At 38.8% G+C, this 17,599-nt stretch overlaps 1 non-coding gene across 1 annotated transcript; it reads left to right on the plus strand.

Annotated features, from left to right (window-relative positions):
* Positions 1–16,926: 16,926 nt before the first annotated feature.
* On the plus strand, positions 16,927–17,090 carry LOC142443795 (U1 spliceosomal RNA). Its single transcript, XR_012783546.1, has one exon. It is a non-coding gene; the product is annotated as a U1 spliceosomal RNA (small nuclear RNA).
* The last annotated feature ends 509 nt before the right edge of the window (positions 17,091–17,599 follow it).

The following is a 17,599-nucleotide window of genomic DNA, read 5'->3' on the forward strand; positions in this document are numbered from 1 at the left end:
GTAAAGTTGTTCCTACAGTGAGTGTCTAGGGAACTGGAGTTCATCAATAAAATATGTATGACAATGTGAGAGAAAGTTCATATAACAAGTTATTTACTGTATCCCTGTCCCTGCACATCCCTCTTCCCCATCTATACACACAGCAAGGAGTAGGTTTTCAAGAGGTAAGAAACACAGGCAAGAAAAACAAAGCAAACAAACTCATTGTCATCAGTCAATGCTGACTTACAGTGACCCCCCCCCCCCCCCGTGGGTCTCTGAGACTGTAACTGTTTACTGGAGTAAAAAGCCCTGTCTCTCTCCATCAGAGCAACTGGTGGTTTTGAACCTCAGACTGTGAGGATTAGAGCCCATCACGTAATCACAACCCCATCAGTGAAACAACGAAGACTGCAAGGGAAGAAAAAAACGGAGGCAGGCAGTTAACTTGTCCCTAGGTGATGTTAGCCCACAGCAAGGTGATGAGTATCATAGTGAAATAAACTCGGAAAGAGAGTCATAGCCTTTTAATTCACGGTGAGTCCACAGATTTCCTGGGCTGATTTTCAGAGCAAGATTGCCAGACTTTTCTTCCTACTCTGTCTTTGTCTGGAAGCTTAAGTGTAACTTGTGTGGGATCAATGCTATTCTTATGCCTCCTGTGATAGGCAAGAGGTGACTGTACATGAAAGAATTGCTAGAATTTGAACCTGGACCTCTGTCATGATCTAGGGGTTATGCACGGGGCTGAGATCTACATGGTTGGCAGTTCAAAACGACCAGTAGCTCCATGGAATAAAGACTGGAGTTTCTACTCCAGTAAAGAATTGTTTCGGGGAACCCACATGGCATCGCTATACATCAGCAAAGACTCCATGTATGTGGGTTGATCTCCATCATGGAAGGGGAAAACTCTACCCCTAAATCACCAGTGTATTTTAAGTTCTACATTCAGGTGCTAATGAGAATAGCATTTTACCTTACGTAGTTTTACCGATGCAGGATGCACTTTGCAGAGGTATGTAAAGCCGGCAGGAGGCAGGCTCTATGTGGCTAAAAACTACTTATTTGGACTATTTTAAAAATAACTAAATGTGTAAAAATTTGTTTGGCACCAAAGGGATTTTTTAATAGGCATCAATTTACTATGAAGAATTACATAACATCGGATGACTACACAGAGATATTTCATATGTGGAATTTCCTTCTCATTATTCCTAGACCTCCAATAGACTCTCGTTTTGGCTTGTTATTCTATCTGGTGAACTGTGGGGTATTAGAGAGACGGGCTTGTCTCACTCAGAGTTTCACTGCTGCACTGTTGCACCTTTCTCAAATGTGTTTGCAAATGATATGCTCACAGGTGGCCTGTTCCTGAAGAAGGACACCGTGGTGCCTTGGGGATCAAAACAGACAACTCGACAAGAAGGATCAATAGACGAGCCTGCTACTGACTTTTTGTCAAAGCATCCTGGGTCACTTCTGACATGTCTTTCAGATGCTGTAAGGAGGGATATTTCTCAAAATAAAAATGGAGGCAGGAAAATTTGTATTCCAAATTAAAAAAGTGAATGTTTATTTCTAATCATAAATAATGAAGGGATAAGGTAATGATTTAAGTATTGAAAGTGACTTTGGAGCACAGGTTGGTGCATCTGATATTTGGCCTCCAGTGCTATCCTAACTGTCCGCCTCATGAGAAGTCCCATAGAATTTAAAAATCTGAACTTAAAAATGCGGATGCACAGAATATGAAGCACTTTCATCTCATTCAGAAGATCCGGGCAGAAGCAGGGTGTGATGCTTTTCCATTGGAAGAATAAAGGATGAGCCTCCCCTGCTGAGATTCAAGCCTCTGTCTCTGAATAACTGAAAGAAGCCCTCCATCACCAGTGAGCTATTAGAAGTGGTTCTCTTTAGGAAGCTTTAGAAGGACAGAATTCAGTCCAGGCTTTTGAACAGATTCATGCATTGTTAAAGAAACATAGGTATTAAAAGATTAGGCTAGTGTGGAAAAAAATAAATTTAATATCTGCTATTGAAATCCCAAGGAGATTACAAGGATTCTTCTCCTCTCTATGTAATTTATTCAGAGACATCTTATAAACAGGCATTATATGGTTATGCTTAAACATGAAATGCTAACATGTTTCCTGACAATATTTTGTATGGAATATTTCAACCTTTTTCTATGTTGTGAATATTTGCAGACCAAGGGCTATAAAACAAAATAATGATGCAGCAAAGCACCATGAAATCAAGTTACTTCAAAGTTATATCTAAATTAAAATAAATAATTATATATGTGAGATATATTTAGACTTTTCAAAATATCAAGTCATTTAATCATCTCAGTAAAATTTATTTATATGACACGGTATGAAGATGGTGTTGCTCTACCCTTTGACAATCACTTGATATGTAATTTGATCACATCTGGTCCAGGTTAGTCTGCTCCCAACTGGAATTTTACCAGTCCGTTCTTTGTAGTATATAATCTGGTCCAGTAAGCTCCTTTAAATTGAATTTATTGCTATATATTTTATAAAAGCATGTTTAGCCATTATCAGTTTCCTTTTTTCTTTCTGTGGCTGACTTTTAAAATCTTATGTTAGCAGCATATCTCCTATGAACTCTTTCCTGGGCATATCTTCTATGAAACTTCTCTCTTTCCTAAACCTAGATAAGCTGTTGTCTTCCATGTTTACTTGTTTGGCTTCACATACTTCCCCTAGTATCACATTCATCCTTTTATTTATTCATGTACTCTATTATAAGTGCTCATTCCTAATTTCATGCCACAGCTCTCAAAACATACAAAGCCCCTATATTGCCTAACACTACTTTTATATCTAGGAAAATTGACATTAAATAATTAAATATCGCAAAAAAGTTATATTAAAAAGATTATGATATTAATCAACAAACTTATAAAATTATTAAAGTTCATGGTCAGTATTTGTGAATATAATTCATGAAATCAAATATGCAATTGGAATATAAATTATAAAAATGATATTTAAGAATATCATACAAAAGTCATGATTTTCTGATACCGTGTTTATTACATGATAAGATGACATCATATTATTGAAAGAAGTGGCTTTCTAAAAATTCACTATTGTTATTCTTTGTTATTGGAAAAGAGAAGAACAGAAAAGAATTCATTTAAAGCCCATGATACTATTGTCAGGTGCCAACAAGTTTGTTCTGACTCTTGTACGACCCTATGGAGAGCAGAGCAAAATACAGTGCATTCTTATTCTAGTCCAACTTTGTCATGATTGAAAATACCATGGATCGGGTCAGGTGCACCATAGTCTTCCAAGCCCCACGGTCTCATTACCATGCAAAGAGGGCTTGGGCTGCAGATGGACCCATTCAGTGCCTCGAGTGATACGTTTACTAATACTTCTATGAACATTGACTATGGATTCAAGCAAGATAACATTCTTAACATATTCACTCTTTTCTCCACTTACCATTGGTCTATTTACCTATTGGTCTACTTGAAAGGATTTTGGTTTTCTTTACATTGAGTTGTAATCCATATTCAAGGCTACAATCCTTGTTCTTCTTCAGTAAGTGCTACAAAGCCTCTTCACTTTCAGCAAGCAAGGTTTTGGTGTCTGCATCTCACAGGCGGTTAACAAGTCACAAAAAGCCCGTGGTACATTCCGTGAAATAGAATTTAATATGATTGGGACATTTGGGGCACACCACATTAAAGCTTTATGTATGCTGGCTATTCTCATTTCTGAAGTGGTGGTTTTTAGGAATAAGCAGTAGCATTTACAGCACCTGAGAGGGACACAGCAGAACGCATCCATAGCCTTCCCTGTAAACGAGTAGTCAGAAGCTGCCTCTTTCCTCTGCCTACCTGAGCAGCAGAAGCAGACTACCTGCCAGACAAAGCCCAGAGCTTTCATCCAGAGTCACGTCCTCTGTCTCACCTTTGGCAGAGTGCTAAAAGAGACTAGGTGTACAGTCTTTAAAACCAATAAGGGAAAATAATAAACAAAGGAATGCTACATTGTGTTTAAAAATACAGAAACAAAAGCAAACAAGCCTCACGGGACCAGGGTCTTCCATGTACTCAGACATCCCCTGAACATTGCCAAGCAGTTAAGCAGTATCAGCCTGCATCCTTTCTGTCTTCAAATGCTGCTTATTCCTGTTGGCGTTTTCTTTCATAGCATAGCTGAGAAGACTCCCTTTGCTGCTATTCCTTGTTGTTCTTGTGGGTCCCATTTGTGACATTGACACTGTAGAAGTTTTCTTTACACATATTTTAGAAGTCACTCCTCTTTCAGTTTCTTTACTACTTCATGTCTTTCACCCTGTAATATACAACTTTCCTTTCTTTACAATCCTGTGCATTTTTTTTGCACATCCTAGCTGTCTACACCAACCGCTCTTTTTAATAGAGGGTCCTCAGTCCTGTCCTTGTCTGAGTGCAAAGCACGAAGGATTTACATGACAGTGCGTCAGTCATTGCAGCTGCATCTTGTCCCATGTGTAACTAACTCGGGTGGAGGTTTTTGTAGCTGGATCGGCTCTCTGTAGTAACAGCCATTCCGGAGGAGCAGTAGCCTTTTCCATGCTGGAGAAATTTAAAGCCATTCCAATTCTATCAATCCACACAAAGAGCTGAACTTACAGGCCATCAATATGTGCAATGTTGCATAATTATATGGACAAAATAGGATCTTAAAGAAGTAATTGGCTACAGAAATAAGCCAAAAGAGGCCAATACTTTATCAGTTTATTTCTGGAAATGTGGTTCAGCTTTTCCTTGCTTATTAAATACAAGGAAGGCGCTGGGGCAGCGACAGGCTCTGGTAGCAGGTGGTAGCTCATGCAAATCTTCCTCTTTAGCTGCCCTTCTAGTTGACAGGAGTCCTGAGAGCGCAGTGGCTAGGAGTTCAGCTGACAGTTGCCAGGCGGTGTTTGAAACCAGCTGTGCTCCCCAGGAGACAGGCGGGGCTTTCCATCACCGTGTACAGTCAATGGTCTCAGAAACTCCTCGGGGCTCTTCTCCCCTGTCCTGAGTGGTCACTCGGAGTCAGTATCGACTCTAATGCAGTGTGGGTTTTTTGTTTGTTTGGTTTGGTTTGGTTTTCAACTTTGCCAAGCATGATGTCTTTTTTCAGGGACTCTTTTCTCCTGAAAACATGTTGAAAGTATGCGAGACAAATGAATACCCACAAGTAACTATACAGGCAGCAAGGAATGGATGGGGCTGTTTGCCTGTTTCCAACTATACAACAAAAGATGGAGAATCCAACTCCTGAATTGCCCTGGGAGGCTTCCTAAGAAGCCGAGTTCAGACTTACCTTCAGCTTCCAGCCTTCCTTCACTGATTGTGAGCCCAGCCAGTCGCCTGGCTCTCCATCTGGATTTGATAATTCATCGCAACGGTCCTAAACAATTCATAAGCAATACTCATGAGTCTGAGTATTGCTGATCTGCTCATTTGTTGTTTTCTTCTAGTGTACATATGCTCAATACAGCTTGGGACCAACTGTAAGGCACATGACAACAAGAAGAAGTCTTGATAGTGATAATTGTCAGGAGAGGCCAGTCCTGGGGAAAGAAATCCTATTTGGTAAAATAGAGGATGGGGAAAAGAGGAAGACCCTATACCTGATGGATCGGCACAGTGGCAGCTACAATGGGCTCACTTGTGAGGAACAATTGTGAGTGTGCAGTGTTTCCCTCTGTTGTGCAGTGAAGCACTGTGGGTCAGTCGACTCGATGGCACCTCACAATGGCAACAACACTGCCAGAAACAGAGGAGGTCTCTGGGGAGATGATAATTGGCAAAGGGGAACTTCTGGAGTGCTGAAATAGTCTTTATGGGGGTTTAATTGGTGGTTACATGAAATCTACACATATAAAATTAATGTCACTGTTAATACAAATCTATCAATGGACTTGGGTACATGTCAGCATTGTTGTTAGCTGTTGTTGAATGGATCGAGCTAAGGGAAACCTTCACGAACACAACCAGGTATCGGCCAGCCTGGAATGATCGTCACAACTTTGGTCATGTGTGAAGACATGATGGCAGATAAAGAGCCGTCTCTGACATGGCGGCTTTACCTCTGTATAGTTGACTCTCCCAAGCATGGGGTCCTTCTCTAGTCATTGACTGTGTATCTACACTCCAAAAAGTAAAAACAGATTTATTTGAAGTGTCACTTCCTCATTTAAAAGTTTAAATTCCTGGAAATATTTTATTAGAAATCAAAATCGTGTGATATAATTAGCTAATCACTACAAAAAGGAATTTAGCAATATCTGTTATGCTTATTATGTACTCTAATCTATCATTATATAATTCAATGTGTTCCCATACGAAACAAAAAAAGTAAATGAATAAAAGCTAATGCAAACAAATGAATAGATAACTCCTAAATATGCAAAATGTGCAACCTCCCCCACATATGCAAATGCAAGCAAATAAATAAACAGAACCACCCAAAATGTGCAAAATGTCCAGTTAAATACCAGTTAATGAATTTTTGGGGGGGGGTTTTGACAGCTGAAAATGAATTTCAAGACAGATATGTGAATCATTGGTTTATTAAACTGCACACAGTTGGGAACATTGCCAAGCATAGAAGAAAAACTGTAGAAAAATGGAGCTAAAGGAAAACAAAGGCAGATTAAAAAGATAATAATAGCACACAATTATCAAGATTAGTAAATATCATTTGAATTATATCAAATTCTTGATTGGACCTACTTCTATTTTTTCTAGTAACTATATTAATAACCTTCCAAATTTTAAAAGCCAAGTTTTAATGCTAACATTAAACCAATATTTGACACTATAACCCCATATCTATGCTTGTTCACACTTATTTTCTTCAGAAATTCTGGATATGTACCATATGGTCCTGGTGATTTATTGGACTTGAATTATTCTCACTGCTATGTAAATTTCTTGTAGATGTCAATCGTTAGACCATCTGATGCTCCATAAAAACTGACTTAGGAATAAAAAAATTCCCCAAGCTCTCTAAATTATTTTGATATAGAAAGTATTCTCTTTCTTCTTCTTTTTACAAACTTTATAATTTATCCTGAAGGACAGAGATACATCATTACAGGTTTTATTTTCGTAATGTATATACTTTCCAGATATTGAGGGACTACTTAATTTTGTTTCCAATTGCAATTCACTCTAGTGGGTAACTGCCTGAACTTTTAATATATTTTTAAAAATCTGTACAATATTACAAGTAATTGTTTTCAAGTACCATCATGGCGGAGCTTGCTGGTTCCGGCTCAGAGTGACCCTGCGCCACAGATGGACATAGTTCCCAGTCCAGTGCCTGCTTCACAATCCTTCTAAGGCTTGAGTCCATTGCTGCAGCCAATGTGTTCATCCATCAAGTTGAGAACCTTTCTTATTTTACTGACCCTCTAATCCGCTAAACATGGTGACTTTCCCCAGAATGCATTCCTCTTGATAGCAGGTGCAAAACATGAGATGCAATCTCGTTAGCCTCGTTTCTAAGAAGCATATGGCTGCATTTCTTCCAAGACGGGTCTATTACTTTTATTGCTATTCTACAAGGCCTCGGTAGAGCCAGTATTCTAAACCAACACCAGAATTAAAGTCAATCAGCGATTGGTTTTCTGTATTTTACTTCCTATGACTATAAGGCAAATGAAAATAATAATTCTTGGGGGAGGAGTACCTTGGTACAGGAGACATTTTTGTTTTTTAACAATCTAAAGAGATCTTCTGCTGTAGCCTTGCCCAATGGGACATGGTGTTTGATTTCTTGACAGCTTCTTTCATGGACATGATTGTGCAAAATGAAACCCTTAAGGACTTTAATCTCACCTCCTCTCATAATGTTTCTTACTGGGCCCCTTGTGAACATTTTTTGTTTTATTTATTGAAGTATAATCCAGCCTTGTATCTCCACACATAATTGATTAAGGGTCTATTCACCTTCAGCAAGCAAGCTACTATCATCTGCTTTTTGGAAGTTGGTAATGCATCTTCCTCCAATTAAGAAATATTTAGGAAATGTTAAATATATTTCAAATGATCAATTCAGTAATTTTAAAATAAAACTAGGAAGTTGAAATCTTTAGTGAATATTTGCTAAGTTCTTAAATAATGTTATTTTCATGTTATTCACTGCAATGTTAAGATAATATCCTACGTACCAGAGCATATAAGCCAATGGAATAAAAATTAAAATGTGGCCCACTTACTTATTTTTATTTCAATAAGTATTTATACATCTTGTACATATGGACATTTGTACATATATTGAAATGTCTTCCATTTCTTTATAATAAAACATAATTTTGATTTATTCATTATCCATATGTTTACACGTGTCTTAGGTTCTTAATACTGCTATAGCATTAAAACTACAAGTAAATGGATTAGAAGAATTATATATAATATATATATAATTTTAATAATTTGAGAAACTGAAGATCCACATCAGATTCAACCTACTTCTAGATAGTCCCAGACATTAAATAATTTCTTGAAAATTCTTCATATGCCATGTATGGTATATTTTCCCTGCATGAAAGCCTATGTATCTAATTTGCTTTTATTGAAAGAACTTGTAAACAATTAGGTTTAATTTTTTCCTTATACTATATTAATATCAAACAATTGGTTGATTATATTATGTTATATTATATTCCATAATATAGAAAAATCTACTCTAAACATGGACGGTTTATTGAAACACATGACTAAAGTCTAAAGGCAAATGTCTAGGATTACAATACATATTTTGAGGGGACACAATTCAATCCATAACACGGGTATGATTTATTCATGCAGTTCACAGTTAAAATTATCCATTTAAAATTATTCATCATTGGCAAGGTTAGACTCCACCTCATCTCAAATTAGTTGCACATATTTCTTGTATCTTACAAAACTGAAAAAAAAATCACAATGTTGTTTTACTTTTCCCTAAGGGTGACTGTCAATTGTAAGTGGCATGGACCTGGTAAAAGGTATCACGGTTTGACTCCCATTTCATTCTGATGGCCTACTAAATTATTTCTTCTTAGCTCTTGTTCTCGTCTGGCTTCCGCCCACCTTCCCCACAATACTTGTACATCTTTAACATGGGCTACTAACCACAGGGCAAGCAGTTGGAACCCACCAGCTGTGCTGCAGGGGACAACTGGGACTTTCTGCTCCTGTGAACAGTGACAGCTTCTGAAACCCACAAGGGAAGGTCCGTCATGCCCTCCAACAGGATGCCTATGGAAGTGAGTTTTGCCAGGGAATTCTCAATATCCCCCGCCCTTTTTTTAGGCATCATCCTGAGAAGTAAACTAGGTTGTTAATGATGTTGCTTTTGAGAACCATTTTCAGCAATATATTGTTGACAGTAAAGAGCAATGTTTCCTTCTCAAAAAATTAATGAAACTTTTAAGCCATCTCCACTAGTTCAACTACTGTTTTTGCTTTAGTTTGTCTGACTTAGGTTCTGAGTGCCAGTCTTTAAGGAAGCACCGATGTGTGGCGATTGCGCTGTATTACCATTCCTTTCTTCCTAAGTTCAGGTGTGATGCCTTTGTAACAGAGACAGAGGTGGAATGAGCAGTACAAAGAGAATGAACATCTTTCTTCTCTTATGAACCATAAGTGAGTAATATCCATGGAAACACTGTATGTGGAATGTGTTATAAAGTCTGTTTCAACTATAGCAACCAATGCATAACAGAATTGATATTACCCAGACGGGTATCTACTTTGTGATGGATGGAAGTGAAGTGAGTCAAGTTACTTTTATGCCGACGGTCACTGGATTGAAAACAAGGACTGTGAGTGGAAACATCACCGGTCTTTGTTACTGGGAGCACAGTGATATTGACAATGAAAACATATATGTTTTACTATTATCATCAGAAAAGTAATTGCTTATTTACTTAGAACATTTCCTAAACTGTGAGATACAGGCACACCAAAAGCCTTTGGTATCCTTGTCAAGAATATGGCCTGTATAATCATTCTACCTAGTTTTAAATTCTGATTTATTTACTTGCTTTGCAATTTTGAGATAACTACCATATACAATCGAATATAAGCTGACCCAAATATCAGCCAAGGCACGCAATTTTACCACAGACAGTGAATTAAAAATGTGCTGACAGGGAATGGATAGGCTATCAGAAAGAGGGCAGGATACAAATACAGAGGAATCACAAATTGACAAGTGGGGTATACTGAAGATAAATCACCATGTACATCGAAATAATTCACCAAGAGAGTAATAAAGTTCACAGACTGGGAAAACATCTTTAGCAATTACACATCAGCCAAAGGTCTTGTTACTAAACTCTATAACACTTTGCAAGCTTCCAATAAGAGAAAAACTAACTGACCTCTAAGGAGGTTGGCAAAGGACCTTAACAGAAGTGTTACAGAGGCATAAATCCAAATGGCCAATAAACATATGAGAAATGTTCCTGAGCATTAGCCATGAAAGAAATGCAAATTAAAACAACTATGAGATGCCATTTAACAACCTCAAAGATAGCCCAATCAAAAAAATCAAAAAGTAACAAGTGTTGGCGGGGTGGTGGGGAGATAGATATGCTTGTCACTGCTGGTGGACCTGTAGGGATGTACAGCCATTATGGAAATCAATTTGGTGATATATAAAACAGATGGAAATTGAGCTACCATAAGACCAAGTAATCCCCTACTGGGCATATACACAGAAGAGGCAAGAAACAGACCACGGTCAGACATCTGTGCTCCGTTGTTCATCGTGGTACAGTTCACAATTGCAAGGAGTTGGAAACAACCCAAATTTCCATCAACAGATGAATGGATCAAAAACCTCTTATGTACGTATGTACAATGGAGTACTACACACCCCTAAAATGGAGCAATGAACACATAAAGCACAATGCCACATGAGAAGAACTGGAGGAATCATGCTAAGTGAAGTTATTCAAGCACAAAAGGACAAATAGAACATGAGTCCACTGAGGTAAGCTTAAAAATTATGGGGCATATGGGAAAAGATACTATGTACATACATCCCTGGGGTGAGGTCCAGCAACTATGGCAGTATGGCAGGGGCCAAAACCAATCCAGGGATACACATCTAGCAGCCAACTAAATAAGAGGGGGAAAGAAAGAGGAAGTAAAAAAAGAGAAAATGCATGGGTAGGCGGGGAGCAAAGCACTAATCCACCCAAGGGGAGCATATTGTTTATATCTCTACAGGAGAAAGAGAGAGACCAGGCTTCCACCTCATGCACCAAAACATGAATACAACACACTGGCATGTACCAGGGAACCAATAGAGAGGTCTCTGGGGCCCGTCCCAATCCTGCCTATGTGAACACCTCCACCCACTCACCCCTAAAAAGAATGTACTTCAGAGCACAGCACTGGAGCTACAGCTTGGGGGAGTGACGCATCAAAATAGAGCACATGGAAGAAACATAAAGGGATGGAGATGGAGGAGAAGACATCCTGGCCCACCAAGCCCCTAGGATGATGTTTCTGCTCAGAGCAGACAACACATGGAGAGGGCCATAGGGCTGGCCCCACCATGGGACGCTGCTTCCCTCACTTAACCATGGCACCGTGAGAGACAGCACTGGAGACACAGTGTGGGAATAGTGCACAGTCTGGCCCCATCACGCTGGGCTGAGGCACTGAGGGCATGCAGCACAGCAGCCAGAGAAGCAGACTGATAAAATCCCCAAGGAATACCAAAAATAGACTTGGGATAGAGAGTGTGGCGCCCCATCAGATTCTACTGGAAAACACTCCTAAAGGCCAACAAACAGACCTTGAACTATTTATAGGCTTTTCCATTTTTGTCAGTGGCTTTCTTTGTGTTATTTTGTGTTTGTTTTGTGCCGTTATTGTTTTGTTGGTTTTGAATTCCTTTGTTGCTTTAATTGACTTTGCTGTTTTTTTCACTTATAAATGTATCTGCATATCTATCTAGATAAGATAGGTGGGATAAATAATTCGGAGATGAAAAGAAAGGGACCAGTGGTTCTGTGGGGATATGGGAGAAGGGGAGGTGGGAAAAAGGAAGGGGAGTGGGGACCAACCCAGGGAGAAGGGAACAACAAGTGAATGAAAATCAATGGAAAGAAGGTCTTAGTCTGCCTAGTGAGGCTCAATCAAGGGCAATGATGCAGCGATGAATTACTAAAGCTGAATGAAGGCTGAAAATGATGGTGGGACAAGAGGGAAGTAAAAAGTAAATAGAGGAAAGAACCAGGAGGCAGAGAGCATTTATAGAGTTCTAAATACAGGCATGGATATATGTAAAAAATATATACCATATATACTCATGTTCGGCTTATCCACAGGTCAATGGTACCCCAGCAAGGTGTAACATCTTGCTGGGCCCCCCTACCCCCCAACCCACCGAGGTAACAGGACGAGGGCCAATTATCTCACAGTTGATTGACATTTCTCCGCTGTTCATTCAAAGCCCCACTGACACTGCAGTGCTTTGAATGTTTGTTTACTCACATCTAACCAATCAGAGCTGTCTATGACGTATACTTTTGAATAAGCCTTTAAAGACCATGTGCGAAGAATGTGGTATGAATGGATGTCATCTGGTCAAGCCTGACTAACAAAAAGAGGAAATCTCATGAAGCCTGACATAGAGTTAATAGCAAAGTGGGTTCAAGGTGCATGGGAAGACATTCCAGAAGACATGGTGTGACGTGACTTCCAGAAATGTAGTATTAGTAATGCTATGGATGGCAGTGAAGACTGAGCTTTGTATGAAAATGACAGCAGTGATGGTGATGACGGCAATCTCAGTGAGTACAGCATCTATGATGACCTGACACCAGCTGAAGCTCTGCATTGGGATACGGATGATGATGAGGAATCCAGTTTTGAAGGATTTAACTCTTTACATTTTATCTTGGTTGCTGATTAAGCGCAGGGAATAGTACTCTTGAGGTATCATTGTTGATAACTTATTATTTTTGTTGAACCTATTTTCCACTTACTGTGCTGGTTTACTAATGTTAAATGACTTGTCCTTTTTCTTATATTTTTTATTTAAAATAAATATTTAAATACATTACCCCACTGATGTCTCAATTTTTAGTAATTTTATTTTCATTTGTTTTGATTATTGAAACTCACCAATAGCTTCTGCATTTCCACCCTAGGCTTATACTCGCGAGTCAATCAGTTTTTCTGGTTTCCCAGGTAATAATTAGGTACCTTTGCTTATACTCGTGTTGGCTTATATTCGAGTATATATGGTATATATAATGAGAGGGAACTAGAACTATGTACTCATATCTCTATGTTCAGAATTAAGGTTATAGATGGACATTGGGCCTCAACTCAAGTACTCCCTTAACATAAAGGATCACAGGGAAGAGATGAGCCAGTCAGGGTGCAATATAGTACTGACGAAACACACAACTTTCCTCTAGCTCTTTGGTGCTTCCTTCACCCCACTATCATGGCCTCAATTCTACCTCAATATTTAATTACAGATCAGATTAGACCAGAACATGCACACTGCTACAGATAACCCAAAACACAGTGTATCCAGGATAGATAAACCCCTCAGGGCCAACAAGGAGAGTAGAGATACCAGGAGGATTAGGGCAGGGTGGGGAGTGAGAGAGGGGGAACCCTTCACACGAATCAACTAGAACCCTCTCCCAGGGGGACGAATAACACAAAAGTAGGTAAGGGGCAGTGGAGGACGATGTAAGATATGGAAAAAATATCTGTAACTTATCAAGTGTTCCTGAGGGAAGGTGGGCGAGGGAGGGAGGGGGAAGAAATGGGAAGCAGATATCAGGGGCTCAAGTGGAAAAAGAATGCTTTGAAATTGATGATGACAGCATATGTGAAAATGTGCTTGACACACTGGAGGAATGTATAGATTGTGATAAGAGATGTAAGAGCCTCAATAAAAATATATTTTTAAATGTGCTGAAAAACTCGGCTTATATACGAGTATATACTGTACTTAAATTCTGTGTATCTCAATTTCCTCATCTCTAAAATGGAAATAACTACAAAAACAGTTATAGTAATTTAAGTGAAGGGGTTGGAATATTGCTAATATTAAGTTATAGAATCCAATCAATACTATGATTATTGTTATTTAATACTGCTCTATTGAGTGTAATTAGTCAAACCTTGTATAATGGGTTCCTTGCTTGTGATTCTACCCACATTTTGTACATTGTGTTTTCTCTTTCCACTCAGATTTTCATGTATTTTCCAACCCACTCACTGTCTACTCTCCCAGTATCGCCCCTCACACCCCTGGTCCTGAAGGTATCATCCTCTCACAGGAAAAATAATACCACTGAACTTTTGTTTGGAAAATAAATGAAGTTCTGGCTATAAGTGACCATTCAGGGTCCTGTCACTTGGTTAGAAAGTGATTATTTTAACTATTAGAATTATAGCAAATATCAAATCAACTCCTAATAATGAAACAGTTCTGCTTTCTCACCAAACAAATAAATTAGAAAAATTAAGGAAGCTCAGTTTTAATAGTGGTAGAAATAATGATTTTTCCAGGAGAGGCAAAAAGAAAAGTCAAGAAATAATAATAGATTAAAAACAAGCAAACAAACAAAAAAACATAGATCCAGGAATGGGTTTTGAGCTGGCATTAAATCCTATCTCTAACTTAAGAACAATTGGTTCTTACATCATGGCTCTGCTCAATACTCACCCTCAAGAGGGAACACAGAAGAGGTGCTAGAACAAGAGGTGGTAGGCGCTACAGAAAAATGTGGCAAAGAAAGTAGATGGTGCCTGGCTATCAGATACTATAGCATCTGGGGCCCTCCAGGCTTGTCTCCAAACAAGCAGCCCTCTAAATGAGCTGTCAACTAAGTGAGATAAATCCCCAGGGAAAAAGTCCACATCATCAGCTGTCACGAAGGATTCTAAATGATATAATCCAAAGTCAAAGGAGATATAAGTATCAGAACCTTAATTATGAGAACATAGTTTGCAGAAGGCTAGAGATGACATAGCCCTGGGCTATGGGAGCCCAAGATTCATTGTGGGAACAAAGGAATTCCGCCTCCACAGAAATCCCTCTATCCACAATTGAGGGAGAGGTGGTTATTAAACACAGTGTATTGGATCAACTTTTGACAACGATTTCAGACTACACAAAGCCTATACAAGTTTAAGAAATGAATAAACAGATTAATTTTCACTGTTAGAAATATTTGGGTCTATGTGAATTATTTTAGGTAGCAGAAAACAAGTTAGTCTCTGATTTAAATAGTGAAGAGAAATTCAGATGTCTTCATCAGCAATTGTTTTAAATAAAAATTCAATTGTTTCATATTTAGAATTCCATTTATAAATAGATATTGTTGTGTTTTTTAAAAAATATATTATTAATTGGGAGGTTTTATATATATATATATATCATATCATTCCAAAGTTCAATTAAATCAGCAGTGTTATGCAATTGCTACCACAATCAGTTTTCAAACATTATTTTCCTTCCTGGACTCCTTGACATCATCTCCCTATAACCACCCCCCTCACTGTACCCCCCCCCTCCAAACCCTTATTCTACTTGCTGTCCCTATAGGTTCATAAATCCTGGATTTCATATACAAAAAATAAAAGCAAACATGTAACACAACTTCAAGATGATGTCTTACTAACATAACACCCACGAGATAAACCCTGATATGAACAACCAATGGGAAAGCTCTGGGTTGGGTCCAAGGAAAGCAGGTATATCTTCACATTATCTTTAAGGAAAATGAATATATATATATATATATATATATATATATATATATATAATGATACTCAGTGCTTTAATTATAAAACCATTCTTTATATTCTCTGGCAGATTTTATGTCAACTTGAGCTTGTGTGAACCTGTATAGGTGCAGTCCAGCCTGTCAATCAGGTCACAGCCTGATGATGCCTTGCTGGGGATGTGATTTCCTTAGAGGAAAAAACCTAGGAACTTCTTTCTCTTTTACACTTCACCTTCCTCTTCTCTGAGACTTCACTGGGACTCTTTGCCATTCTACAGATATGGTTCCATGGGGCCTCAGAGCTAGAGAGCTGTGGGCGACTTTGCCTGTTCCCACCAACCTTGGATTCACTGGACTCTGTTCACTGGCTTCAGTTTTCTGAGTCATTAGCCTGCAACTACATGAGTCTGAAGAAGACACAGGGACTTGAGTTAGATTGGACGGGTGTGCCTGCTTGAAATAAAAGTATTTCTTGGTATAAAGTCCCTTTTTACACATGAGGCAGTACCCCCCTCCCAAAAAAACAGAATTTTTTTTCAAAGCTATGCATTTAAATCTTTTCACTAAAAAACCTTATCACCTTAAAAGTACTGCCCATTATACTTAATACATTTGTCAAATCTGTAACTTCGTTCTTGGAAATATTTTTCAAACTCATCCTTCTGGATGGCTGACAGCACTTCCTTGCTTGTTTTCTTCATCTCTTCTGCTTTGTTAGATCATGTTCCTTTCATGTTCTTCTTCATTCACAGAAACAAAAGGAAGCCTCCAGGAGCCAGGCTAGGTGAGAAATGTGCATGGGGAAAGAGAGGCTTGCTGTTGTTGACAAAGCCTGGACACTGAGTTGGCTGTATGAACAGGTGCATTGCCATGGTGGCAAAAGCAGTCCCCCATCTGCCACAAATCAGGCCATTTTTGTCTCATACTGTTATGGAATATTTTAAGAAACTTTAACTAGAACACTTGAATAACAGTCTGACCTGGGGAAATGAACTCCAAATGCAGTATTACTCCACATCAAAAAATAAACAAACAAATAAAACCAAATGAGCATCATCTTGTTTGTTGATTTCGCTTGAGAGCATTTTGGTGGGTGAGGTGATGATAAGATCTTCCACTGGCTTGATTGATGTTTGCTTTCAGGGTCATAAGAATAGCACCATTATACTTACCTGGCAAGGGAGATACCATGATCACGAAGGTGGCTTTCCCAGGGCGAGGCTTATCCATTGCACTCCGGACGTGCTGACCTCTGTGATTTCCCCAAATGTGGGAAACTCCACTGCATAATGTGTGGTAGTGGGGGGCTGCGTTCGCTCTCTCCCCTAATTTAAAAAAAAGAAGACGAGAGAGAAAAAAAGAAGAATTGCACCATGTCTCTTACCAGTAATGACCTTGGGGGAATGGCTGGGTTGTTCGGGAGCTGTTCTTTCAAAACAGAACATGTTTTCAATCTTTTACTTGATCAGTCAGAACCAGCAGCACAAAATTCACAGTGACCCTTCGAATGCCCAAATCTTCCATCACAATTCACTGAACCAAGTTCCAAGATAATCCAGATAACTTCCCCATCTCTTCAATGGCCTATCGTTGGTCTTTGAGCACAAATACATGCATTTTGTCGACATTTTTGTCCATTCAGGAAGTTGATGGATGTCCAGAATGAGGTTTGTCATCAATCGACATTTCACCTTTTTGTTGAAACAAGAAAACCATTCATACACATGTGTTCTTTAAGTAGCATTCTTCTTGTAAGCTATGTACAACATCGTAACAGTTTCTGTAGCATTTTTCCAGGGCAGGAAACAATGGTCACAGCGACAATCTGTTTCCTTAA

Source organism: Tenrec ecaudatus, chromosome 3 (genome assembly GCF_050624435.1).
Source record: "Tenrec ecaudatus isolate mTenEca1 chromosome 3, mTenEca1.hap1, whole genome shotgun sequence".
In the NCBI taxonomy this organism is placed as follows: domain Eukaryota; kingdom Metazoa; phylum Chordata; class Mammalia; order Afrosoricida; family Tenrecidae; genus Tenrec; species Tenrec ecaudatus.